Raw genomic sequence first — 27,199 nt, forward strand, 5'->3', positions numbered from 1 at the left:
GAATTCTTACCAGTCTTACAGGCTTTGTATTGTTCAACAATAAACATATTTGATATGTGTTTGATATACCCAAGGTCGTTCATTGTAAATTAAATATTCAATGCGAATGAAAACACCATCTCAGAGGCAAAACATTTAACTCTCTTTCTCAGATCAATGGCCTATGAGTTGTATCCAGCCTATAGATGTATTTTATTTGGCCCCAGAATATTTCAAACTGCGTTCTAAAGTTTGCAACTTTGAAAAAATCTAAAAATTAGGAATTTTTACGTTTTTAAAAACACATTTTAAAACCAAGCAAACAAACAAAAAACCTCCCACTCTGAAAAGCAGAAGATCTAGCAGCCCTAGGTATCCATTCCTGTGAAGATACTAGGTGTCTGCCAGTTGTACGTAACCATGCTCATTTATTATGTTTCCTTCTTGGCCCCTTGAGGTATTTTTGTTTGCAACTCCAGCCTTAGCTTAATAAGTCAATCACAAAGGAATCAACCATGAAATTGAAGATGTAGTCACCCAAGAGTATATTTTAATTTAAATTTAACGTTAGCCCATGCTTCGGGCTAATGATGAACATTATCCAGCTGTTCCAACACAAACGCACATCCACGCGTGCGCGCGCGCGCACACACACACACACACACACACACACACACACACAGCTTCAGAGCCAGTTCTATTCATTGGACCAAATATTTGCTAACTACCTACTATGTGCCAGAAATGATGTCAGGTGTTTCAATAACAACTTTAACTTCATCCTTGTTCTCAAAAAGCCCAGAGATAAGAGGACAAATACACAAAATAAAAGAAAATTGCAACACAATGAATTGCTGGGTTGGGGACATATTACAGAAACAATGATGTGAGGCATATTCCCCAGATTTAAAAAAAATTTTTTTAATGTTTATTTATTACTTAGAGAGAGACACACACACACACAGAAGATGAGCAGGGGACGGGCAGAGAGAAGGAGAGACACACACACACACAATCTGAAGCAGGCTCCAGGCTCTGAGCTGTCAGCACAGAACCTTATGCAGGACTCCAACCTACAGACTGCGAGATCATTACCTGAACCGAAGTCAGCTGCTTAACCAACTGAACCACCCATGTGCCCCACGTTTCCCAGATTTTTAAAATGTACGTTATACACAGTCAGTCTAGGAGGCAAGGGTGGGTTGAATAAGTTTACAAGTTCACAATTGCCTTGTTCTTTTGAACTTGAAGAGGTCTTAGGGATTCTGTCCAAGTTATGATAACAGAGTCAAGGAAAGCTATAAAGGACCCACTCAAGATAAATTGGTTTATACCATGGGCAGAACTTGAACTCAGCAGCTGGACAATTTTATTTTTTCAAGAGAGACACAGATTCCTACCCACTGGCTTGAAAAGTAGGTCACGCCATTGCGGATACATACGAAAAATATTATCAGGGAAGATTTCACTTCAGGCCACTGCTATGTAATACCTCCTGACTTCAAACAATGGCTGAAAGATATTTCTGCCCCGTGGGCATTCATCTCGAATACGTGGACTAATTAATGATTATTTGTGTGGTTTGGGGTCAACCTGGGGGTCAGTGTTAATGCAACACCACAAGATCATTACAACGAAATCAAGGGCTTGGAGGAGGCTCTCATGGTCATGCTGATCCAATTTGTGTTTGACAAAATGCTGAATGGGACAGCTAATCCCCAGAATGAAAGAATCAAATCGAGAAAGATCCCACCAGACTGGAACATTGGATACAAGCCAAAAGCTGAGCATTAATAGGGATAAATATTGCCTTAAAAAAAATCAATTGCTCAGGTACAGACTGAAGATGATCAGGGTAGGCTATGGTTCCCATGAGAAAGACCCAAAGGTCTTAGAGGCTCATGTCTGCCAAAAGGGACGCTACACCACAAAAAGATTGTAACGGAGAAGACACTTCTGGTTAATAAATAACAAAACTATGAAAAACAATCCCCCGAGAAATAAACAAGCAAACAAACAAATAGCCAAACTCCAACAGAAACTGATTACAGGAACATGGAAAATTTACTGGATCATGTAGTCCACAAGTCCAGGAGTGAACTCCGAATGCAGTCACTTTTTAAAGTGTAACAAACAACGTCTAAATCTCAGGAGCTTTCAACAAGTCATGTGAATTTTTATTTTTCATAGGTGTATGGGGCGGCCACATTTGGACTGACAGAGGTTGATCTTGGCAGGGCCAGACTGGACTCAGGACTTCTGGTAAGTTCTGCCTACTACATGGGTCTTCAGTCTGGGGCCCAGCCAAAGACACAGTGTTAATTTGGGTATGATCATTTCATGACTGATCACAAGAACTTAACAAGGGATGAGTGGAAATAGGAATGCTTTAGAATCTGTGCTTGAAACTGGCAACCATCACTCCTCCCCACATCCTGTTGGCCAAGCCCAGTCAACTGATGAGGCCAGAATCAACAGAGTTGGGAAATCTAATCTACCTCTTTTATTAGGAGGTATTGTGGTTGCATGATAAAGGACATGAATGTGTAATTCTAATGCAGAGAGAGAGAGAGTGATTCAATTTTCCACATTCCACATTCTGGCTTCAAGTCTGCCTGGATTCAGAAATTCAAATAATGCCAAGAGGAATAATTTCTTTCATCTCTCTGCTTTCCACTATATCAACTTTGAGTACTAAAGCCGTCTAAACTCACAGCTTACCATCTCCATTAACATGACTCGACTATTCAACTGTCTGCATCAATATAATTTTACTGTTCCAGAAAACACTTGCCCAGCAAGATAAAAATTGCAAATAACTTTATTGTTTGTTCAAGGAACTTCACAAAAGACCCATCAATTCTTCAATAGAAAGCATTCAGCAATAGTTTATACCCAAGGCTCTTTGAACCCCACATCTCAAATTTCTGACCTTGTTGTATCTACCAGTCCCTAATGATTATATCACAATCCTTACTAATTCTCACATTAGGGACCTATCTTAAATGGGCTTCAAAATCTCAGTAAATACCTCCATTTTGTCCTCACTCCTCTGAGATGCTATTAAGATTCTATCAAGGTAGTATTCTCCCTGATACGGATAAAAAATCTGCTTAACTCTGTCTCATCAGCTGGTTATTTTGGTGATATTTTGGGAAGCCAGCATTCAGTAGCGTCATTCTCAGGATATCACCACAAGGCTGCAAAAGGGGCCACCAGCTCCTTTAGGTTTATGTTATAAAAGCTGAGCATCCCTAAGAGAAAAAACAAAGTCTGTTTCTTGGTAGCTACAGAAAATATCCAAGGTAAGGCTGTGATTTTTCCAGGTCAAACCACCTGCCCAACCATAATCCAGTCAGGTTGTTGTGCTCTGGTGGGTTACACCTGATTCTCTTGGCTACTTCTGGAAGTGGGAATGGAGTGAACCCCTCCTGAATCACACGGATTGAAAGCAGGGCAGGTGTAGTTCCCCAGAGGACAATGGAGCATGTGATACCAGAAGAGGGGGAATAAATGTCAAATACAGTAAAACCTTACTTTGTGAGCATAATTTGTTCCGGAAACATGCTTGTAATCCAAAGCACTTGTATAACAAAGCAAATTTCCCCCATAAGAAATAATACAAACTCAGATGATTTGTTCCACAACCCAAAAATATTGATATAAAAATGATTGCAATGCTGTAATATAATACAAAATAATGAAGAAAATACAAAATATAAAGAAAAATAAATTAATCTGCACTTACCTTTGAAAACCTTCATGGCTGATGTGAGGGAGACAAGAGAGAGGAGGGTTATAGTGTACGATGACTTTCACTGTCACTAATGGAATCACTGCTATCTATCTGCTCAATGGCATCTTTTTCTGCATGGGGGCCATTGTATATGCTCACCCGGATGGTGACTACAGAACAGTATTAACAAATTCTTGTCATATACTGTATTTACTGTAACTGGCAATAAGGCAGCAGAGGAAAGGGTCTATATTCTCAGGAAGCCTGACCGAGAGTGAAGCAAAGCATTCTTAAGCTTCCTCTTGTCCGGAAAAGCAAAGAACTGTCCATAGGTGCTTGGAAGTGACAAAAGATACACTGGTGCCAGTTGTGGGCATCTTCCCACATTCTGAAAAATCAGATTTCTGCCAAACACTGCAGCCTAAGACTGTGCATCTGTACATGGGAGATGATCACCCACAATCTTGCAGAGAGAGAGACTGGTGGGGAGGAGAGAAGAACCATTAGCTCAGTTGTGATCATGTGACATTCGGTGTCATGTACTACCCACATTGCAAAACATCACTCATTCATCAAGTTAAAATGTATTAGAAATGTTTGTTCGTCTTGCAGAACACTCACAGAACAAGTTGCTCACAATCCAATGTGTTACTATAGATATAAAAGATAGATATTTGCTCAACTATTATAGCCATTAGATATTACTGAGTCCCATGTAAGAGGAGAAAAGCCTTCTTACCCTGCTTACTACTGATCTCTACAAACTGAGAGTGATAATAGTAACGGGATGGGCACCAATTTAATGGTGAAGATTGCATACATTATCAGAAGAAGAAGAAGCCTTGAAAATCTGTTGTGTATAAAAAGCAAACAAACCTGATTCATATCTGATTCAATTCAATTCAACCCACAAAAATTGGGACTGAATTATGTTGCGGACTGAGTGTATATATTGTCCCTACCCAGTTCGTATGTTGAAGCCCTAACCCCCCAGTGTGACTGTACTTGGAGTAAGGAAGTTATTAAGGTTAAATTAGGCCATAAAAGTGGCGCTCTAGTATAATAGGACTAGTGTCCTCACAGGAAGAGACACCAGGGAGCTTTCTCTGTGTGTGTATGTATGTGTATGTGTGTGTACGTGTGTGTGTACACATTGAGGAAAGGCCATGTGAGGACATAGTGAGAATGCAGGTTTCTGCAAGCCGGGAAGAGAGTTCTCACCAGAACCAAATCACAGGAACCTTGATCTTGGACTTCCAGCCTCCAGAACTGTGAGAAAATAAATTTCCGTTGTTTAAGGCATCTAGTCTGGGGCATTTTGTTATGGCAGCCTGAGCTGACTCAGGCAGGCATGATGCTAATTTGCTACATAGTATTCTTTGATTCCAGCAAGTAGCTGACAACTTCTCCACCAGATCCTGACCATAGCAAAAATCCTACACCATTTACTGGGTTAGATGCTAGAGGGACTAATAAGAAAAAATACTCAAAATTCAGACATAAGGACCAAAAAAACAAAACAAAACAAAAATACCATGGTATCTCCTGTCAATATTATATTAACAGCATTCACAGATCTGCTCACTCAAGATTAATTCTTTTAGAGAAAGTATCTGTACTGGCTGTCCTTTTTATTCTTTGTTTAGAGATTAAATACTGAGAAGTTACATGTCATAGAGATTTCTGTGGAGGGGAAACGATAGCCTTAAAGGTTACAGTCCTACCATCCTATAGAACATTATTTGGTTTTATCTAACCCAGAAATCTTATTCCAAGTTCTTCTTTCCAAAACACCTATAAATACCCAGTTCTTCAAAATGTTCTTTAAGTTTTACCTCTTTACTGATTCCTTCATTAAACACCAGAATGAAAATCTTCACCTCTGCTCAATATATATTTGTATGAAAGTCATGTTTTCAACTTTTTGAGAATTATTCTTTGACAGACTGTTAGGAGACAGTCATTAAAGCAGATTGCAACTGACAGGGATTAAGGAAAGTTACCTCAGTGTGCCATGCTACCAGAAGGATTTAACCTAGACTAAAGGATTGGAAATGGCTCCCTGAAAAGAGACATTTCTTGAAGCATGAGTAGGGATTACTCAAATGAAGTAAAGATAAGGGATAAAGACTGCAAAGGCCCAAGGTCATGAGTGAAAGACAGGAGTGGAGAGAATCAATGGGAAGAAGCATAGGGGATCATATTTTTCACCAAAAATATTGGAACCAGAGTCCTTGGCCTTCCAAGGACATCAGAATGCCTAACAGAACAGAAGGGGAGCTCATCCCCATCACCGATCAGGCATGCACATGGCCTTGGCTTCTAGGTAAATTGGCAAATGACTCCCCCTCCAACACACACAAATAGTAACTCAGAGGCTCATCCCTGGGACGCACAGCTCAGCTTCAGAGAGCAGGAACCAGTTCCCTTCTCCTCAGCCACTGTGGAACCCTGGAGAGGAGGAAAGAAAACACTTTCCAGAAGACCAGTAGAAGAGATAGCTCTCCCAAGCCTGTGCTACACAGAGGCCTAATTAAATCTACACCCATGAAAGGGAGTGACAGCCAAGTGGGCACATTCTCAGCCCATCTCTGCTTTGCAGATGAGGGCTTTTCGATAACGAGCCCAAATCACTTCTCATTTGGTTGCAAATTTCAGAAGACAGGGGAGAAATAAAATGCTGGGCTTGTGTTGCCAGGATATTAAGCCACTTGTCATAAAACAAGATAACTAGAACACAGTAGAAAGTAGACAACTCTTCATCCAGGCTGGTTGGGCCCTGACTTCTCAGGCACAGGAAGGTCTTTTTCAGGGAGTTTTGACCTGGAGGACCATAGGGGACAGCGCTTTGTTCGACCAGCAACCAATCCAGGCAATGCCAACCCCACAGAGAAGCCTCTGTTTGGCTGTTTGACGCTGGTCAAACCATTGCAGACTTTGGAGACACACAGACCTGGGTTTGTATGTCACTGTCTGTCTAGCTCTGTCACTTACTAGCTCTGCCACTTACTAGCTCTGTGACCTTACACAAGTAGACTCAACTTCTTCATCTGCATTAGGGGGTGATAACAGTCCTTACCTCACAGGGCTACTCTTGGCATGAAGTAAGTAAATGCTTGCAAAATGCTTAGTCCAGGGTCTGGCAGGGAGAAAGTGTTTTCTCCCATTATTAGAACTACAGTAATAATCATGATGATGATGGTGGTCATTGAGGCCTGTCTCTAATTTCTCACTATTATAAAAATAGGATTTCAAACCCTTAGTCTTTTTTTCTATGCAAAGTTTCATCTTCAGCCTGTTCGAAGGAGCCTGTCAGTATATTAGGGAAACACACAAGGAGTTTTGATGCCTGCCATTCATCTCTGAGAACCAGGTGGGTTTAAAGTAAAGAGGTGGGTCATCAACTCATCTTGCTTTGCTTGGGCCCTTCCTGAGTTCAGCACAGAAAGCCCCATACCCTGGCAAACCCCACAGTTAGAGGTCAACCAGGACATTTGGACATCTTCTTTATAGGACTGAGTCAGATTGCATAACTTTCAGAGAACCGTCATAGAACCAGGATGTAACTCCAGGCCTCCTGACACCCAGCCTGGAAGGGGTGCATAACAGAGGTCAGCTCCAACACCTTGCCCTTTGGGGTGGGGGGTGAAGAGGAGTACATACTGAAGGAAGCCCCAATTTATAAACATTAGGGCATGGAGTTTTGCAAAGGGTACCACAAATGAATGAAACACAGGCCAGGGGGCCCTTGCAGCAGCACACACAATGCTTTCTAAAGAGGCAAGAGCTGTTCGGGGACGGCCAAGTGTTGCTCTGTGGCCATGTGGGCCCAGGATTGCCAAATATACTGATTATTCAAGAGATGGCAGATATCTGCATTTGTTTTAAATGTGAAATCCCTAGTGTCCAATCTTGGGAACGAATTCCACCCAGATAAAACAACACAAAGAACCTGTATCAGCCAATCAAAACGCATCCATGTGCCAAATGAGGTGTGCCAGCCCTCAGTCTACAATCCTGACCTACACCACGATTTTCCTCACTTCTGGGCCTTTTCTGCTGGCACCCCCGGTCCTACCGTCATCTCTTCAGACTCACCGCAGGTATCAGAGGCAATGGATCAACCGCACACTCTTCTTTTCCTGACACCATTTGGAGAGCCCCAGGGGTCTGTCCTTGGAGGACTATGTTCTATCTCTCTTCATCTCCTTGTTCATTCATCCTTATATCCTCAAACATCATCTCCAAGCTAATGACTCCCATATTTTATCACCAATCTGAAACTCCTGAACATGAGACCCATAGATGCAACTGCCTTCTAAGCATCGATTCTTGACACGTCATGGGCATTTAAAACTCAACATGTCCAAAACCAGACTTCTGAGGCCACACTTCTAAATCTGTCCTTTCCCAATCTCCAACCAACATCGGAGCCTTCCAGAATCCAACCTCTTCTCAACCCTCTCTTGGCCCAAGGGGTTACGACCTTGGCCCAAGCAACCATCATTTATCACCAAGATCAGAACCAGAGCCTCCACACTAGTTTCCTGGCTTCTAAGCCTCACGGGGTCCAAAAATCTGCCCTCCTTCCCATTCATCTCTGACCCCAGTTCTTATGGGCCATCTTGGCTGTTCTTACGGGATCCCTTTGAGCATGTTAATTTCTCAGTCAAATGCTTTTTCCCAGATATTTTTGTGGTTCATTCCCTTGCCCTCTGCACAGCTTCGCTCAAGTGTCACCTTCACAGCAGGCTAAAGCTTTGCAAATTCAAAATTTCAAATTGCCACCCTACTCATCACCATCGCCCTCACTCACCCAGCCCACCTGATCCGAACCCCAGCACACTTCTGTTCCTTTCTCTTGCTTTATTTTCTCCTTAGCTTTTACCATCATGTAACATTCTAGATATATTTTACTTTTCTGGCTCTTTGGTTATCTCACTCTTCTCTCACTAGCTCCCAGAGGACAAAGATTTGTGTTTTTTTTTTTCACTTCTCTATTTTCAGAATCTAAAACAATACCAGAACACATAGTAAAGGCTCAATAAATATTTGTTAAATATTGAATCAAAGAACTGAGATCCAAAAGATTGGTTGTCCTTCAGGAGTCATCGTGGGAATTTGAATAAATCAGAATGAATACATTTCTGTCCCGCCAAAATAAACAAAGTCCAAAGAAAAATAATAAGCTGAGGGAAAATACATTTGTGACCCCAATGACAGTGAAAGGATCAATTTCTTTTATTGAATAAGTGTTCTTTCAAAGAAATACAAAATGGCCAATATGCCAGTAGAAAACTCAGCAAAGGACACGTGCAAGCAGTTGGGAGAGGGAGAGACATCCAATGGATCATTAACATAGGAAAAGATACTTAACTTCTGTCATAATTAAAGAAATGCAAATTAAAATAACAATGAGACGCTAATTTTTGCCTAACGTACTGGAAAAATTGAAAGATATGTGTAATATACAATATTAGAGCTTGAGCAACAGTGGGTGTGCAGATCAGGGCAACCTCTGGAAAGGCAATTTCCTTACTAATAAGCAAACTATTAGACACAAATCCTATGATCTACCAGGAATTTATTTATCCTGCCCCTTTCCTTGCAGAAAAGCATGAAGATATACACACAGGGAAGTTCACAGCAGTTCTGCTCGTCAAAGAGAAAGACTGGAAACAACCTAATTCACCAATAGTAGTTGTTGTTAAGTTTTGAAGCAGGTCAGGTCTCTTTCATTTTATAGTTGACAGTATATGCTCATTCAGGAGGGAAAGAAGCTTAAAGTAGATCTGAATTATTTATGTGGAAACTGGAAGTGAAAAGTGCAAGATGCAGAACAGTGTCCTTAGGTATATCCCTTTTGTACTAAAAAAAAAAAAAAGGATATACTTGTATCTGCATAGAAAATATATGAAAAATATACAAGAAACCATTAACATTCGTTCTCCCTGAGAAGGATAAAGAGAGATCCGAGGTGGGAGGGAGACTGATTTATATATTTTCAAGATAAACTCAATATTTTGGGGCATCCGGATGGCTCAGTCAGTTGAGCATCTGACTTCAGCTCAGGGCATGATCTCACAGTCTGCGGGTTCCAGCCCTGTGTCGGGTTCTGGGCTGACAGCTCAGAGCCTGGAGCCTGCTTTAGATTCTGTGTCTCCCTCACTCGCTGCTCCTCCCCGGCTCACCCAAGCTCTCTCTCGCTCAAAAAGTAAATTAACATTAAAAAAAATTTTTTAAGATATACATCCTAGGACCAGTAGGAATTGTCAGATCACTGGTCCCCCACTCCTCCACCACAAATGTAAATTTTTGCTGCTTCTTAGTATCTTGACCTATGTATGAATCAGAATGAGAGTTTTGCTGTTACAACATTCAATTCAGACAACGGTACTTTCAGACCTAAAGGCCACAAAGATAATTGCACTGTGATGGCATTTTCTCTCTCCTCAGTCTTGGTCCCTAGCACAGACTTTTGACGAAAGACAAATATCTTGGAAAACTTTTATCCTGACTTTGAAATGCAACATAAAAGCCCTGTAACTACCTGGAAAAATGAAGAGTGAAGCAGGCAGAAAACTTTAGGTCCAGGAATAACCTGCTCTTTACACTTGGGTATACTGTGCTTTCCATAATGACAGCTTCTGATTAAGATGTATTTTTTTTTTTTTTTGGTACCTTGTGACCACCTTCAGCCATTTTGCCCACCCCTTTCAACCACCACCTCTGACAACCACCAATCTGTCCTCTGTATCTACAAGTTCAATTATTTTTACATTCCAAGCATAAGATCATGCAGTAATTGGGGCGCCTGGGTGGCGCAGTCGGTTAAGCGTCCGACTTCAGCCAGGTCACGATCTCGCGGTCCGTGAGTTCGAGCCCCGCATCGGGCTCTGTGCTGACCGCTCAGAGCCTGGAGCCTGTTTCCGATTCTGTGTCTCCCTCTCTCTCTGCCCCTCCCCCGTTCATGCTCTGTCTCTCTCTGTCCCAAAAATAAATAAACGTTGAAAAAAAAAAATTTAAAAAAAAAAATAAAAATAAAAAAAAATAAAAAAAAAAAAAGATCATGCAGTAATTGTCGTTTTATGACTCATTTCACTTAGCATAGTGCCCTCAATGTCCACCCAATGTCTCTGCCAAGAGTAGGATTTCTTTCTTTTTTTAAGGTTGAATAATATTCTATTGTATATATACAACACATTTTCTTTATTTATAGGTCAGTAAACACTTAGGTTGTTTCTGCATCTTGGCCCTTGTGAATAATGCTGCAATGAACATGGAGAGGGGGTGTGTGTGCAGGTATATTTCACGACAGAGTTTATTTCCTTTGGATAATACCCAGAAGTGGGTTTACTAGATCACATGGTAGTTCTATTTTTCATTTTTTTAGGAGCTTCCATACTGTTTTTAGGATGTATCTAGAATATGGACAAGACCATTCAAAATAAAACACAAGTCATCCCTCTCAGTTCACTATTGAAAATCCAAGATTACATGTGAAGACAAGGTCTTTTATTTAGCTTACTTATGTTTATGCTAATCCCTATCAATTTGAGAATGCCTTATGCCTCATCTAGACCTTTCAGGTGGAAGATGGGCATCTTAATCCCCCTTCCCACCCCGCATGACCTCCCCTTTGCTCCTTGGTTGTAAATTCCCACTTGCCCATGCTGTATTCAGTGTTAAGTCCAATCTCTTTCTCCCATGGCAAGATCCCATTTCTACACCGATCATGATGACCTTTTCCCTTACACCATGAGTGTCATGAAGACAGGGACCTGAGCATCTTGCTCCTTGCCTATCACCCACCATCAAACACTATTCTTTTTTTTTTAACCCCTCTGCTCACTCTCCAAATGCTTTTCATGCCTTTGCTTTCCTTGAAACAACTGCACATATGGCTATTTAAACTAATTAAAATCAAATAAAACCTAAAATTTAGTTCTTCATTTGCACTGTTCACATTTCAAGTATTCAAAGCCCCATGTGGCTAGTGGCAATTGGATTGGACTGAATGCATCTCTAACATTTCCATCATCACAGAAAGTTCTAACAGAAAGGCTGGAAGAGACCATTTCAGTACATTGTAGGTTTTCTGAGATTGGAGTTCTCATCTGACACTGCCAACAGTGATCTCAAGATGCACTTGGTTGATCTGCTGCTCCCAATGTTGAGAATCACCCAGGAGGGTCCATTTGAACCAAAGGAAGACATTAATGGCATCCCATGAGGACCACCAAGTCTCACTTCTGTACAGACAGTACTCTGGGTGGTTTGGGATGGTCACACAGTGTAACCCTATGTTGTTCCTGCAATCCCCCAAACCCAGCCTCTGCCTCCACAGTCATTGGTCTCTCCATGGATCCCCATGGAGGGATGTTGCATCCATGTGGGGGTGGGGGGGGGTCAAGTGCGGGAGAGAAGAAAGGAGGCTATGTGGCGGTGTTCTTGCCATGAAGACTCTGATTCCCCAAATGTAGTAGGTGCTGAGTGAGCAGTGACAAATGACTTCTTTGATCATTTTCATTATTTGATCCGGCGGAGGGCAGTGATTTGACAGGTTTAAGTTCAGGATCTTTCTAGGCAACAAAAACTCAATTAGGGAGCATTAACTCTTCTTCAGTTATATAAAAGCCTCTGGAAATTCCACCAAAACCCAACTTACATTTGGGTAGAAATCTCCAAGGGTCCTACTTAAAGATTCATAAGCAAAAACAAAAGGAAGATGGGTGGCTCAGTTAAGCATCTGACTTCGACTCAGGTCATGATCTCACAGTTCATGGGTTTGAGTGCCATGTCAGGCTCTGTGCCTATAGCTCAGAGCCTGAAATCTGCTTCAGATTCTGTGTCTCCCTCTCTCTCTGCCCCTCCCCTACTCATGCTCTGTCTCTCTCTCAAAAATAAATAAATGTTAAAAAAAAAAACTTTAAAAACAAAAAAAAAAGCATAAGGGAGAGAAAGATGTGGGAAGAAAAGTGGACAAGGAAGAGAAATGGAGAAGACAAGAGACAACACATTGAGTCAGAAGAAATGGCTCACAAAAGTAGTCCTTGGGGATTCACAAATAGGATTTACTGCTTCAACAAGCAGTTGTTAAGGAGCCAAAAAAATGATCCATGTTAAGTGCTCTGGAGAATATAAAGGAGAGAGCTTCTGTGTTTTCCAAAGACAGATCTGACATAAAATGCTAGCCCTTCTATTTTCCAGCTGCACAACATTGTGAAATCACGCAGCCTCGCTATGCTTCGAAGTTCAGTGCCTGTCTCAAAGCGCCACTGTGAAGAGAGAATGAGAGAAGGTAATGAATGTGGAGCTCCTCGTGCGCATCTGGAAGATGGCAGGGTCTTAATGGAAGAGAGGGCCATGGATGGGTTTGCCCAGTAAGTGACAAGGGAGAAGAAACCACGACTCATGTTCAAGCCCTGAGAAAGGTGAACTTTCCTTGAAGAGCACGGTGGGACACGAGGAGTCAAAGACTACTGGAACAGCATGACAGAGCACAGAAAAAAACAGGAAAGGGTAGAATTCCTGAAGCCAAGCAAAGAGACTGTTTGAAGACGCGCACAAGAGATAAGGAAAAACAAGGACTGAAAATGTCCGTTCGTAACCAGGCGCAGCCATTAAAAATGAGGTGTTGCTCAAAGAGTGGATGTCACAGATGTCTATGATATATTGCTTCAAGGGAAGAATCAGATTATACAACAGTTTTGTATTCACAGATAAAAGCTGCTGATTGAGTATTTATTTAGCTCATTCATTCAACAAATATCCACTGAGTGCTTGCTACATTCCAGACACCATTCAAAATGCTGGAGATGTGGAGGGTGAATGAGACGGGCATCTCACGATGTTTATATCCTACTATGTATGTATTTATATGAGATTATGTGACTATACACGCATCTATACATATCTTTCCCTTCGGTTGGAAAGGACATATATGTGACGGATGATGAAATTAGACAAAATCATATTCAGGCATATGCACCTTGCTTATATAACAAAACATGGCAAGCTATGTCCCCACTACTATCAATGATTCATCCAAGTGGTGGGACAGTGTCTAAGTGGTTAAGAGCTCAAGTTTGGCGGGGCACCTGGGTGGCTCAGTCAGTTGAGCATCCAACTCTTGATTTCAGCTCAGGTCATGATTTCATGGTTTGTGGGTTCAAGCCCCGCATTGGGCTTTCCTCTGCGCTGACTGCACAGAGCCTGCTTGGGATTCTCTGTCTCCCTCTCTCTCTGCTCCTCCCCTGTTCTGTCTCTCTCAAAATAAATAAACTTTTTTTTTTTTTTAAAAAGAGCTCAAGTTGAACATCAGGCAACCTAGGCCAACTTATTTTTGCTACCTACTAGCTGCTTTGCTGAGCAACCTACTGACCCCCTCATCCTGTTTTACTGTCTCTAAAATGGATATAATCATAGTCCCTACCTCAAAGTGTTGCACTGAGAATAAATTAATACAATGCAAGTATATATGTAACTCAGTGTCTGGCATATGGTAAATGTTCAGTTCATCCCTGCCATTATTTTTAATAATTATTTAGCTGGCCTGAATATTATCATTTTTCTATAATATGGGTGCACTCCCTTTGTAGCTAGAAAACATAAGAGAATGTATTTACAACAATGATTATTAGTGGAGGGCAAGGAGCAACTAGTTGGCTGGAGATTAAATGAGGAGGAAAAAAGTAAGGTCATACCTGTATCACAAACTGATTGTGTCAAATATTCTGCTGTTAAGGACAAATCACAGAAGGGAAGGACGGGAAGTGAGACAGACCAGTTACAGTAAAAAACCCATTTCTGGAAATGGTGTAGTGACGAGGTGTCCAAGGGAGAAATGAGGATCACAAGATTTTCCACGAAAGCCCCCAAAATACACACCATTTCCCCCGCATCAACAGTGAAACTATAACTCAAGCTTCTGGCTCCCATACGCCAGGGCCCTTTCTGTTAGACCTCACTGGTAGGGCATCACTACTTTCAAAGATAATTTCGGCTTGGTAGGGTCTCCGCCTCTCGTCTTAAGAAGATGTGTGCGTGCCCAACTTCTGAAAGTTTATGTCTCGTCTTCCCATATTTAAACATCAATAAAAGGTGGGAGGGGGAGTCAACTAAAAAAATATGCCAATAAAATAATCTGGTAACTATGTGCTGGAAACTATGTCTCTTCTAGTTTTTCCAATAAAGGAAACACAACACTAATGAAAAGTCTTAGCAGGTGAGTCAGGTGGCTCCAGATGTACAAGCATCAGAGGTTATTGGATTATGATTTATTTAAATAGCCCTTGGAGGGTGGTTGTGTCAATTTCCCCTCCTAATGCAGAAGTTTTTTTTTTCTAAGACATCTCTGAAGGCTGGTAATTGAGCCGCTGATTGAGCTACTATTTATTTAGTAACTATTATTACTAAACACTGTTATCTACTCCCCAAACAACACGCAGAATGATCCTTTTGAAACCTGAATCAGGCCTCACTCTCATCCAAAGGCTTCCCATCACACTTGGGTTACAAGCCAAATTCTTTCGCCTGCTTGCAAAGAAGGGCCCCATGGCTGCCTCTCTGACCACACACATCTCCTTCTGGTATCCCTCATCTATTACTCTCCACCCTCTGCTGTCTTCCTGGTCTTCAAATGTGCCCAGTTTATTTCCTCCTGAGGTCTCTATCCTAGCTATTTCCTCTGCCTAGAATGCTTCCCCCCCAGGTCAGTGCATGGGCAGCTCTCCCTCATGAATCAGTTCAAATGCCCCCTCCTCTAAAAGGCATTCCTTGATACCTGATCTAAAAGAAGACCTTACCTGCTCACCCTCTGTCTCACCTCTCCTGTTCTATTTCTTCATAGTCCGAGTCACTACCTGAAATAATCTTGTATTATTACAAGGTGGGGTCCCCCAAGAGCAGAGCCTGGGGAATTTCGTACCATTGGCTCACTGAAGGAGTGCTCGCAGGAGAAACTTGCAAGGGGGGCAGGGTGCAGGAAGCAGGATGGGACATGAAAAGGCTGAGCAAAGATGTAGTTCAGGAGACGCGGAGCCTCATCCCGCTAGGAGCTCTGGAGCTTGAACAGCACCACTGAGTCCATCCCGCCTCGAGGCAGGGGAGCTGGTCTTTTGTATCCCTGCTTCAGTCCGTCTGTGACTGAGGGCTGCTGCTCTGGTGTGGGACACACAAGTTTTGAGACAATTTCAATTGCCCAGTGACAAGCCTTGGTGCAAGGTTGGAAGTGCGAGCTGCCAGGAGGGCGACAGCTGGGGTGGGGGCGGGGGGATATACCAACCGAGAGACTCAGAGCAGCATGCCAACATCACCTGCAACAACTTGCTCATCTCTTGTTTTAATTGGCTCACTTTAACTGGACTTCAAGCTCCATGAGGGCAGAGATAACCACCGGCTTCATTCATCGTGCGTTACTCAAGATGTAACTGGCACTCAACAAATATTGGTTGACTGCTCAAAGAATTAGTAAGTCAAGACACTTTACTTACTCCATCTAGCTAATCCTCACAATCACCCTGGGAGGCAGGACCTTCAAGTCTGAGCTCTTTCCAGGCACAAAGCCAAGCTTGTCCGTCTGAGAGCCAATTAACCAGATAGCCTGGATATAAATAAATCATGCAGACAAAATTCTCTACAGCCTTTACCTTGAGCCTTTTTCCCTATTCTCCACTACCTCCCTGCACACACATATGTTGGCTTTCCTTTGTTTTCCAAGGTATTTATTGCCTAAACCTCAGACCTTGAGACCAAATCATCACAAAGAAGCAGCATAGAATCCCTGCACTGTCATCCTTGATGGCTTGTTTTGTTTCCATGCAAGCTAAGAATATTTTGAAAATAAACAATGGTTGTCATTAGTGCAGCTTATGAGGGCTGTATGTGTAGACACTCACCTCACGAGTTAGCTTGCATTAAGGTCATACAGCGTTTTAATCTTTGAAACTACATGGAATGAATTATCCGGTCAACAGAAATATTCCAGGATGCTTCATCCTAATTCACTGCTAGGGATTTGTCAGGTATGTGAGGTCAGAAGGCTTTAAGACCTCACTCCCCTAAGAGTGCACCTGCAGAATCAGCACCACATGAGAGTTGGCTGGAATGCAAAATCCCAGGCCCTACCCCAGACCTGCTGCATCAAACATGCATTTTAACCAAATCCCCAGGTGATTCTTGTGCACATCCAAGTTAGGAAAGTGTTGCCTTCAGACAATTCCACCCAGCCTTTCCTACTGTCCCTCCTTTGAGAGTGCTAATTATTTTAGAACATCCCATTCATTCCCCAGATTCCTCTTGCCCTGAGTCACTAGAAGACCTGAATAGGGACCTATGTCCTCTCTTGGTCCCTAAAAGTCAAAGCAAAAGCTTGGGATCTTCCAAGGGAGATACTTATCCTGAATCCAGATTTTCAGAAGGGGATGGTGTACAAAAATATGTGTTTCTGGAAAGATGAACATCAACACACGTCACCACTGCCACCTACTTTTTTCCTGAACTTCAGAGAGAGAAACTTCCCCATGAGCATGTGGACTGATTCTGTCTTTGTCTTTGCAAAGAACCCAGAGGCCCTCCAAAGGCCAGCTGGTCAGGGGCAGAGTATAAGCTCCTATGATCAGAAAGAAAAGAGATGGGTGGGTGTCACTGAGTGACAGAAGTACTGTCATCCAAATCGATCACTTATGTCAGTCCTTTCGAACCCAGGAAGAAGACCATGTAAATGACCTGTGCTATGAATTTAAGAAGCTCCTCCCAACACAGGGAAGCTGATTCAGCATCCTGGAGTAGCACTTAGGAATATGAATTTATAAACAAATTCCACAGTCAGGCTGGGAACCAATAAACTTGGTAATTACCATAAAACAGAAATTTTCAAACTTAATTGATTTTTTTTTTAAAGAATGCATGGAATACTTATTTTAAAATGTTAATTCCAAGGCTCTTTCCTTGGAGTATAATTAAAGGGACCCAATAATCTGAACGCCACTGAAGCAACTATTACTTCTTGTAGCAGAAAAGGCTCCGAGCTCCCCCACCAGCTAATTTTGTACTTGTTGCATATGTCATTGAAGGACTCTGAGGTCTAATTTCTACATCTGAACAAGGAGTATTAAATTATCCATTTCACAAGGTTGATGTAAAAGGCTAGTGAGTTTAGCTATGGGGACATGGTTAGTAATTCTATCAAGTGCTGCACATGGGGATAAGGAATTTTAATTTTCAACTCTCTTCACTGTAATATCTCTTCATTGTATCTAGGAACAATTACATAATTTGAAGGTCCAGTGTAGAATGGAAATGTGCGGCTCCTTATTAAAAAAAATTATGGAGAATCTGAAGGTGGTGACAGCCAAGTATTAAACCAAGCATGGCGCCCTTCTGAGCATGGAGACCTTGTACACAAGTCACACACTTAAGAGGCTGGCCATGCTTATATCCACGGACTCTGGAAATCAACCCTACCAAGTACAGAGTAAGGTTAGGGATAGGAAGGGAAGACAATGATAATAACATAAGCTGAACATTGGAGAAGTACTTCACAGTTTGCAAAGCTCTTCCATTTTTAATGGCTCAAATTGGGTTGGTTATCAGAATCACGTGGGGAGCTTGTGAGGAATCCATATGCCTGGGCACCCCTCTTGACCATGTCCAACTAGTACATATTCCTGGGAGGAGGGCCAGGAATCTGTACTTTTAACAAGCTTCTTTGAAACAAACAAGTCCTCATGGTTAGGAAAGTTCTGGAATGCTTTTAGTAACCTACTTGGTTCTCACACAAACTGTTCTCACTCCCACTGTGAACTGAAGTAGGCATCATTAGCTCCATTTTTGTGAAGGAGGAAGCTGGGATTCAGAGAGGTTTGGTCAAGGCTGGTAAGGGCCAAGGCCACGATTGAAGCCCAGTCTTCAGAGAGAACACTGTTACAGTTCCATGATGCTACAGCGTGTGGGCGTGCATGTGTGAGAGAGGAAGAGAATATGAGAGTAAAATCTCCCACATCTCCTCTAGATTTGAACGTAGAATTGTGTGCTCATGTTGCTTTGTGGGAGATGGGGTTGGGGAAGGAGCTGTTTCATTTAAGCCGAGACAAAGTCTGATGTTTCTCCGAAGCCAGGACACCCACCAGAAAAGACTCCCTCGGTGGTCTCTACTCGACACTATTTTTATTTTCACTTATTTTTTTAAGCCAATTAATTTATTCTGAGAGTGGGAAGGGGCAAGGAGAAAGGGGGAGAGAGAGAATCCCAAGCAGCCTCTGCATTGTCAGCACGGGGCCATGAACCATGGGATGATGGGGCTCGATCCCATGAATGATGCGATGATATCAGGTCTGAGACGAAATCAAGAGTCAGAAGCTAAACTGACTGAACCACCCAGGTGCCCCACAATTATTTTTAAAATCTTGCCTACTTATGTCAAAAGGGAAAGAAAAGTAACCCAGCCCCCACACCCTCAAAGTCCATGTTTATTTATTTGTTCTTTTGGTCACTGTCCCTTCCCTGTTCCGGGTGGTCCATTTTCCACATGGGAGCCAGTATGATCTGGGGTGGAAAGAGGTCACAGGTGGCCCCTCTCCTCAAAAGCCCCCAGGGCTTCCCCTTTCCACGAAGAAAAGAAACCTAGACCCATACAATAGCCTACAAGGATTTACACAACCTTCCTCCTGCTCCTGTCCCCTCCCCCCTGACCCTTGTCCACTCTGTCCCAACCACACTGATGTGCCAGGCCTGCTCCTGCCTCAGGGATTTAACACTGGCTGTTCCCTCTGACTGGAATGCTGTTCCGCACATATCCACATGGCCCCCTCCCTCACTTCTTTCAAGTCTTTATTCAGGGACACTTGGGTAGCTCAGTCCCTGAAGCGTCCAACTTCGGCCCAGATCATGATCTCAAGGTTCCTGAACTGGAGCCCCGCGTCGGGCTCTGTGCTGACAGCTCTGAGCCTGGAGCCTACTTTGGATTCTGTGTCTCCCTCTCTCTCTCTCTCTCTCTCTGCCCCTCTCCTACTCACACTCCCTCTCTCTCTCTCAAAAATAAATAAACATTAAAAAACATTCAAGCCTTTACTCAAAATGGTGTCTTCTTAGTGAGGCTTTCGTTGATCACCTTATTACAAATAGCAGCCTGTTCCCCTGGCTCTCCCAATCTCCCTTACAACCATTAATCTTCCTCTATCTTCTAACATACTAAATAATTCTTTGACTGTGTTATGTGTGTCTGGCATGGGGCCATTAGAAGGTGAGCTCTGTGAGGACAAGAATTTTGTCTCTGCTCATCACTGTACGGGCAGCACCTGGGACAGTGCCTGGCACAGAGAAGCTCAGTAAATAGTTGCTGAATGGAAATGTAAACACAAAGATGTAAAACTGAGCAGGGGTGGGGGGTTGTCCACATGGGAGGGGGCTGTGCAAGGTAAGCAGCCTGGGGTGCAGGGGTGCCGAGGGAGGAGCAGACTCCCTGCAGGGGATCCAGGGTGAGCTTTAAAGAGCAGCCGAGTTTGAGATGGGCTTGAGGATGATTGAAATTTTGACAGAGATTTGAGAGGGAGGAATGAGCCCGCCCCAGACAGAGGGTATCAGCAAACACAAAACAGGAAAAATTCAAACTGTTCTCAGTAGAACTAGCGGGGGAAAGGAGGAGGGGAGGTGGTGTGTGTGTGTGTGTGTGTGTGTGTGTGTGTGTGTGTGTGTGTGTTCACGCGTAAGGAATGAGTAAGACTGTAAGGCTGTTGTGGAAAAAAAAAAAAAACAGATGCCCAGGGGTTCCCCGAATTGGGGCGTAGGGGTGAGATGAGCCCAGCTCAACCCAGCTCACGCCAGCTCTCCCCGCCTGGCTTCCATACAGCCTTATTGACAGCTGTCTATTCCTCTATTATCTCCTCGGGTTCTTCACCCTCGGGCCTTCCCATATTTTGCAGAGCAATTTAGCCTTGGACCTATCTTCATATGCGTACACACAAAAATATCTCGGCTGAAATTAAGTGTCAAATATTCTGAGACTCAGAGCCTCTAAGCAGCATAAAAAATCAGGTGGAAGCTTTAAAATTTCAGACTCCTCCTTTCCTTTTCTACACCATTCTATCCAAATCAAAGAGGTTCCTTTTATACCTCCTCGGACACGTACAGCCACCCCAACCCCAATGCCCCCCGGAGGCAAGACAGCAGCAGTCTGCTTGGGTAGGGTTCCTACTGCCATTTTTATCTAGTGCGCCCCTCATCTTGTGGGCTCCTCATTGCACCCCTGTGACGTAGGCATTATTATTCCATTTTTCAGAAGAGAAAACTGAAACCCAGGGCCCCACCATACATAAGTGACGGAGCTGGATGGAAAGCCCAGATTCATCTGACTTCAAGGATAAAATAGTTCTCACCCAATACCAGTGAGAAACAGGACAGGACAATGTGTATCTCATAGTCAAGAGATTAAAGGCTGATATTTTAAGATGGAATATTCAAAAGCAGCAGAGAATGGGTTCTTCCCCATCTCCTTTCATTGGGTGCATATTAAATATTAATTCCCTTTGTCTTTGCAAACACAGACGTTGACAAAGACACACATCATAAAAATGCAAGGTAAAGTTTGCTTCTAATTGAGGCTTTGGTATTGGAAATGCATTTGGATGACTTTCCTCCCTGCAGCTGGGGTTGGACATTTGGTCTTCTTTGTCCTTGGTCAGTGTTGTCCAGAAGAACATGGGTGTGCGTGGAGTAGCAAGAGATCAAGGACATATTCCCATCAGGAGCCTGACAATCCCAGCTCCAGGCATCAACAAACACTGTCCTTTAAATATTTTTAGGAGGCAAAAGAACTTGAGAAGGAGTCCTTTCTTGGCTAAAGTTCTCTAGATCTCAGGAGGGGGGCCAAGAAGGAAAGCTGGAGTAGCAGGGGGTCAAAGGACCCCTCCAGGATGAAGGAAGGTCAGTGATTGCAGGTTCTGGAAGAGACTTTGTGTGTGTGTGTGTGTGTGTGTGTGTGTGTGTGTGTGTGTGTGTGTTTTCGAAGCCCGATTTTCATCATCTTCACTGGGTTTTGGAAAATAATAAATTTTACTGGGTATTTTTTTTTTCCTTGAAAGGATATGTGTTCACAGCAGAAAATTTCAAAAATGTGAGCATGCAAAAAGGAGATAAAAATTAACTGCGATCCAAGAAATGTAGGAGAATGATAAACATCCAAGTTACAGCAGTGTTTATCCCTAAGGGGAAGGGGTGGAACGTAATGGGAAAGGAATAACACGAGAGACCCTCAACTGAATCGGCGATGTTTTATTTCCTTGGCTAAGTATTGGAGACCTGGATATTGCTTATACTTTTTCTTTGATACATTTTTAATATATCTGAAATAATTCAGAATACATTTTTAAAAGCCATCTGGTGCATTCATCATTTGAAAATTCAGTATCCAGGACAACTCCCTGCTACATAGTCAATACCTAATAAATATTTCTTGAATGAATGAATGAATGAATGAATGAACAAACGAACGAAGATCTTAACTGTTGTGTTGCCTCTGCCTTTTAGTTTCCCCTCATCTGGAATTTAGGGCTGGCAATGTCTACTCTCACGATTATGATGGGAGGTAGGTGTACCTGGCATCCCACCCGGGCTCAGCACTTTGATAAATATTCAACCAGGATTTTCATTTTTCCAATGCATAGATTTTTTTTTTAAAGCATTAAAAAAAATAGGATCACGCAACACCTGCTATTTTGTAACTGGATATAATCACATCTTCACTTGTCCTTTCAACTCATTTTTTTAAATTATTTTAGTGGCTGGATATTATTATTATTCCATCTGGGCCTTCTAAGAGTCAACATCTTTAGTTGTTGAGGACTGTCTGATGGTACCATTGGCAGAATTACTCTGGCAGACTCCAGGAGTTGGAAGGCACTGTGCTTGGCAGATAGGGGTATTAATTCTATTCCTCCAAGGTGACCCCAAGAGAATGTGTTAGGGAACATTCTGAGACGTTTGCAGCCCTACCCTTTTTGAACTTTGTAGGCAAGCAGTTTCAGACATCCCCTCTCGTGGCTTCTGCTTCTCTGCAGAACAAAATCCTAATTTATGAATAACCCTCTGGTCTGGCTGCCAGCCTTTTCTCCTGGGCTCACCACCATCCAGCCAGGTGGGCCTGTCCAACTTCAGACCTCGCCAAGCTCCCTCCTGGACTAGGTTTATCACATCTACCAATCCCCCATGCCTGGAACGCTTCTTTCCCACTCCCCCTCATTCTTCAGGCTTGAGGTCTAAGCTACTAAACGTCGTTTCCTCAGAAAGGCTTTCCTGGCCCCTCCCTTGAAGAAGATTCCCTCTTATCTCTACCCAGTGCCCTGTTCTCTCCCTTCACAGCTTTTGCTCTACTCCAAGAATTGAATATTTATCTGCAGAGTTGTGTGTTGAATGCTTGTCCCTACTGGGAACTCCAAGCTGCAGGAGGGCAGGAAAGGACTGAATCTGTTCTACTCATTTGGAAAATACAGACTCTAACAAAACCCCTACTGCACACAGATGCCTGATAAACCTTGAATGAGTGCATGAGTGAACGAACGAATGAACGAATGCTTTAATGGAGAAAAGCATCACTTACCTGTGTTAACTTGTCTCTGGGCTTCAGTTTCAGCCTTGTCTACAAAATAGGGCTGGCAATATCAAACTCCAAAATTATTGTGAGAGTAATTGCACTCGTTTCTGTAAAATGTCTCACTGGGCGTAGTTGACAGGTGAGAAATGGTTCTCACTGGCATGGCTATTTTGCTCCTCAAACAGTCCTGGCCTGAGTGTATAAAAAGAGCAGTACCCACCGCTCTATTTTACTTAAAAGCTTTTTCTTTGCCTCTTTCGAAGACAAGTACAAATGAGAATACTGGGATATTCATTTTAGTATTATCCCTTTGAACCTCAAAATGCATATGATAGAAAACAGGATGACACATGCAATTTTACCTTTTCTTCTAGCTAACTACTGTTTACAAACAGCGGTTGCTCTGGTGTAGCTTGGCAAACCTTTTCAAAGCTCAGGCAGTTAATTACAGCTGCCTCTCGGCCACAATCAGAGATCAAAGGCTTGAAACAGACTGGGAGGGAGTAGGTGTCACTCAGGCATGATGGGCTGAATGCTGGTAACCTCAGGAACCAATGTTTCTAGAATTCCGGTCCCACCCTCACATCCCTTTGCAGTGGTTTACAAACATAACCAATGCAAAAACATCCTTTACTTCCCAAAGAAAATCCAGCCTCTGATCTAGACTGGAGGGGATATGATAACAATTCATCAATTCAGTCCACAAATACTTACTAACCACAGACTAACGCAAAGCTATATACTAGGTGCAAAGCAAGAATATGGCAGTGAGCAAGGGAGTAAGACCTCTGCTCTCCAGGAGCTTGCATATTAGATGAGGGGAGGGACAGAAGACAAACAAACAGAAGAAGAACAAAGGAAAGAGATCATACAGACACAAACGCTTTTAAAAAATAAATGTACATGCACTGATATAACAGAGAATCAGAGAGTGGCTCTGATACTGCATGAGGAAATGAAGCTTAATCTGGGATCTGAATGACAGGAATACACCAGCTACACAAGAGTCTTCCAGGAAGGAAAACCAGGGGGTGCAAAGGCCCTGGGGTGGGAACTTCAGATTTTGGAAACTTAGTTAAGTGGATGGAAGAAGAAACAGAAATGATCATGGGTCGACACTGACCTTGTAAGTCACGGTGAACAGCTGCCACTTTATGCTGAGGGGCACAGGAAGCCACTGGATGGTTCTAAGCAAGGGAGTAACATAAAGTGATTTATGCTTTTTAAAAAAATCACTCTGGCCGCCATGTGAAAAATATATGATAGGGGCAGGTGTAGAAATACTGAAACCACTCAAGGGGCTGTCGCAATAATCTAATTGGGAAGAAATGGTGGCTTGGACAAAGACATACAGACAATGTCGTCTACACTGGGTTTATAGTCAGTTAAGGTAAACTTTTACACCTGCAGAGGGGACATTGGTCTTATAAGAGGGCTACCAATCAAATGAAATTGTCAGTTAATTTGGACAGAAAAGTTCCAACCTCCCACCCCCTTTCCCATTGTCAGTGATGGTGTACGCATAATCTTCTTTTCCTTCCTTCCCTAGGTCATCATGTTCAGATTCACCTGTATAATAAACCCCCTGCAGATCATGGATAATGTCGTTTGCCTTTAAAGAACAAGGTGGAAAAGATGAGGGACACGTGTTTCCCCTGTTGTGTATATAAAAGCAAGAGGTTTGGGATCAGGAAGTCAACACCAGAGTTTGAGTGAATAGAAGCAGCAAACAAGTCCGAATTAGAAACCTCTCTTTCTGCCCCGGATGATGATGGGTGGGAACCTCTTGGGTCAAGGAGTCAAGGCTGCAAAGGAATTTATCCTGGGGTCTCCTGATGATTTTCACTTGGGAGGCTAAAGAAATGTGTTCTGGAAGAGAACGGGTAGCAGGAGAAATTATTTGTCAAAACGACTTACAATTACATCTAGTCCAACCATAGCTCCTAAGATTTTGCCAGCCAGTTGGTCTCTTTTTAAACCTGTATTATTCCAGGGCCCTGGGGCCATAGCAACAGAGGGGGATGAGGGCAGGAAAGGATATGGCCACCTTCGTCCAGTTTCCAATATGGCGGGTGAAGAGTCTAAAACACACTAAAGATCAGTAATCAACATGTGGATGACAGGAGCTAAGAAACACGTATAAGGAGAAAGAATATGTGAAGACGTGCTCCAAGTCAAGTGCTCTCTCTCTCTCTCTGATGCCTGTGTTTGGAAGAGCCCTCTTGCATCATTTTTAGATGCTGAATTGAGACGCTGTTCCGTTTGCCACTAAGTAGGACAAAACAAGTTCTAAAATATCAGAATCAGAGTTTAAGAGACAGAGAGAGAAAATGAGAGACAGAGACAAACAGAGGGGCTTAAACAGATGTCGCCCCTCTTGTCTCTAAATATATAAGGCTGATAGAGTATTTCACAATACCAGGGGCTTCATGTCCCAGTTCATAGAAAGCAGCAGCATGTGAATTTGGCCCACAGGAAATTCATTATCAATCAATATTAAGCGATGACTTGGAATCAATTAGACATAAGCCCTTCAAACAGTCTCAGTTCTTTCCAACCTTAAAGCAAGGTTACTTTGCGGGAGCTAGCCTAAAATTTACACACACACACACACACACACACACACACACACACTTTCATCTCAAGATATGTACTCTCAGATAAGGTCCTCCAATTTTAATATAAGTTTTCAAATTTGAAGCACCTTTAATTAAAAAAAATTTTTTTCATATTTGTTTCTTTTTGAGAGAGAGAGACAGAGCATAAGCAGGGGAGGGGCAGAGAGAGGGGGAAACACTGAACCTGAAGCAGGCTCCAGGCTCTGAGTTGTCAGCACAGAGCCGGACGTGGGGCTTGAACCCACGAACTGTGGGATCATGACCTGAGCCAAAGTTGGACCCTTAACCAAGTGAGTCAACCAGGTGCCCCCTGAAGTGAAAATTAAATTCCATTTAATTTTAAATGAAACATGCTGACAAGAAAAGAAAACTACGAAGTCTGGATGCCAGTGAACTGTGATTTCTCGCTGTGGGAGCAGCTCCTTTACAAGAGAATATCTAACATCCCTGCCTCACCTCTCCACTGCTACTATCACCCTTTCTCTCCACATGGCAGCCCCTCATCCCCACTCAAGGACAAATCAAAGGGACATTCGGGTTCCCAGCATTTTGGGCATCTCCTTCTTGTTTGTAGGATTCCCTTCTGGATTCCCCCCAGAAGGATGTTTATGTTGAAAGCCTGATTCTGAGTCTCAGAGGCTTTGGGGAGCAATAGAACCATCCATCTTGGCATGGTGAACACCTTCAATGCCATCTATCCGGTGGTAGCACATTCTGGGGATGGGGGGCGTGGGTGGAAGAGAGAGGTGGCTCAGAGAGAGACGCCAACTGAGACACCAAACTCCATATCAATGCATTTGAGCACGGGCTGTTAATAAAGGGTACATGACTTGAAGTTAATTTTGCAGATCACAAAAATTGATAGAAAATATGCATTGAGAAGCATACATGGGCTCTTTATTGATTGGGACTTTCGTATTCAGTTGTTCATCTATTTTTTCTCCCCTTCCATCTATTTAACATGTCAGCTCCAAGAGGATGGTGCCTTGTGTGTTTCCTTTGCTGTGATGGTCACAGTGCCTGGCACACAGCAGGTGCCTAGTAAATTCTCGTTGAATAAACAGATGCAGAGAAAAGACTGGAAGGAATTAATGGAATTAATAGCGATTACTTGGGGAAAAGGGACTATGGGATGGTTACAATTTATTCTTTATATTTCCTATCTTCCCCAAGTTCTCTAAAAAATATTTTTCTAATTAGAATAAAATGGAATGGATACAGCTCAGGGACACCCCAAGTTATCACCAACATTGCCATTAACTAAGAAGCAAGGGGAAA

The sequence above is a fragment of the Lynx canadensis genome, chromosome E3 (assembly GCF_007474595.2).
Source record: "Lynx canadensis isolate LIC74 chromosome E3, mLynCan4.pri.v2, whole genome shotgun sequence".
Classification (NCBI taxonomy): Eukaryota; Metazoa; Chordata; class Mammalia; order Carnivora; family Felidae; genus Lynx; species Lynx canadensis.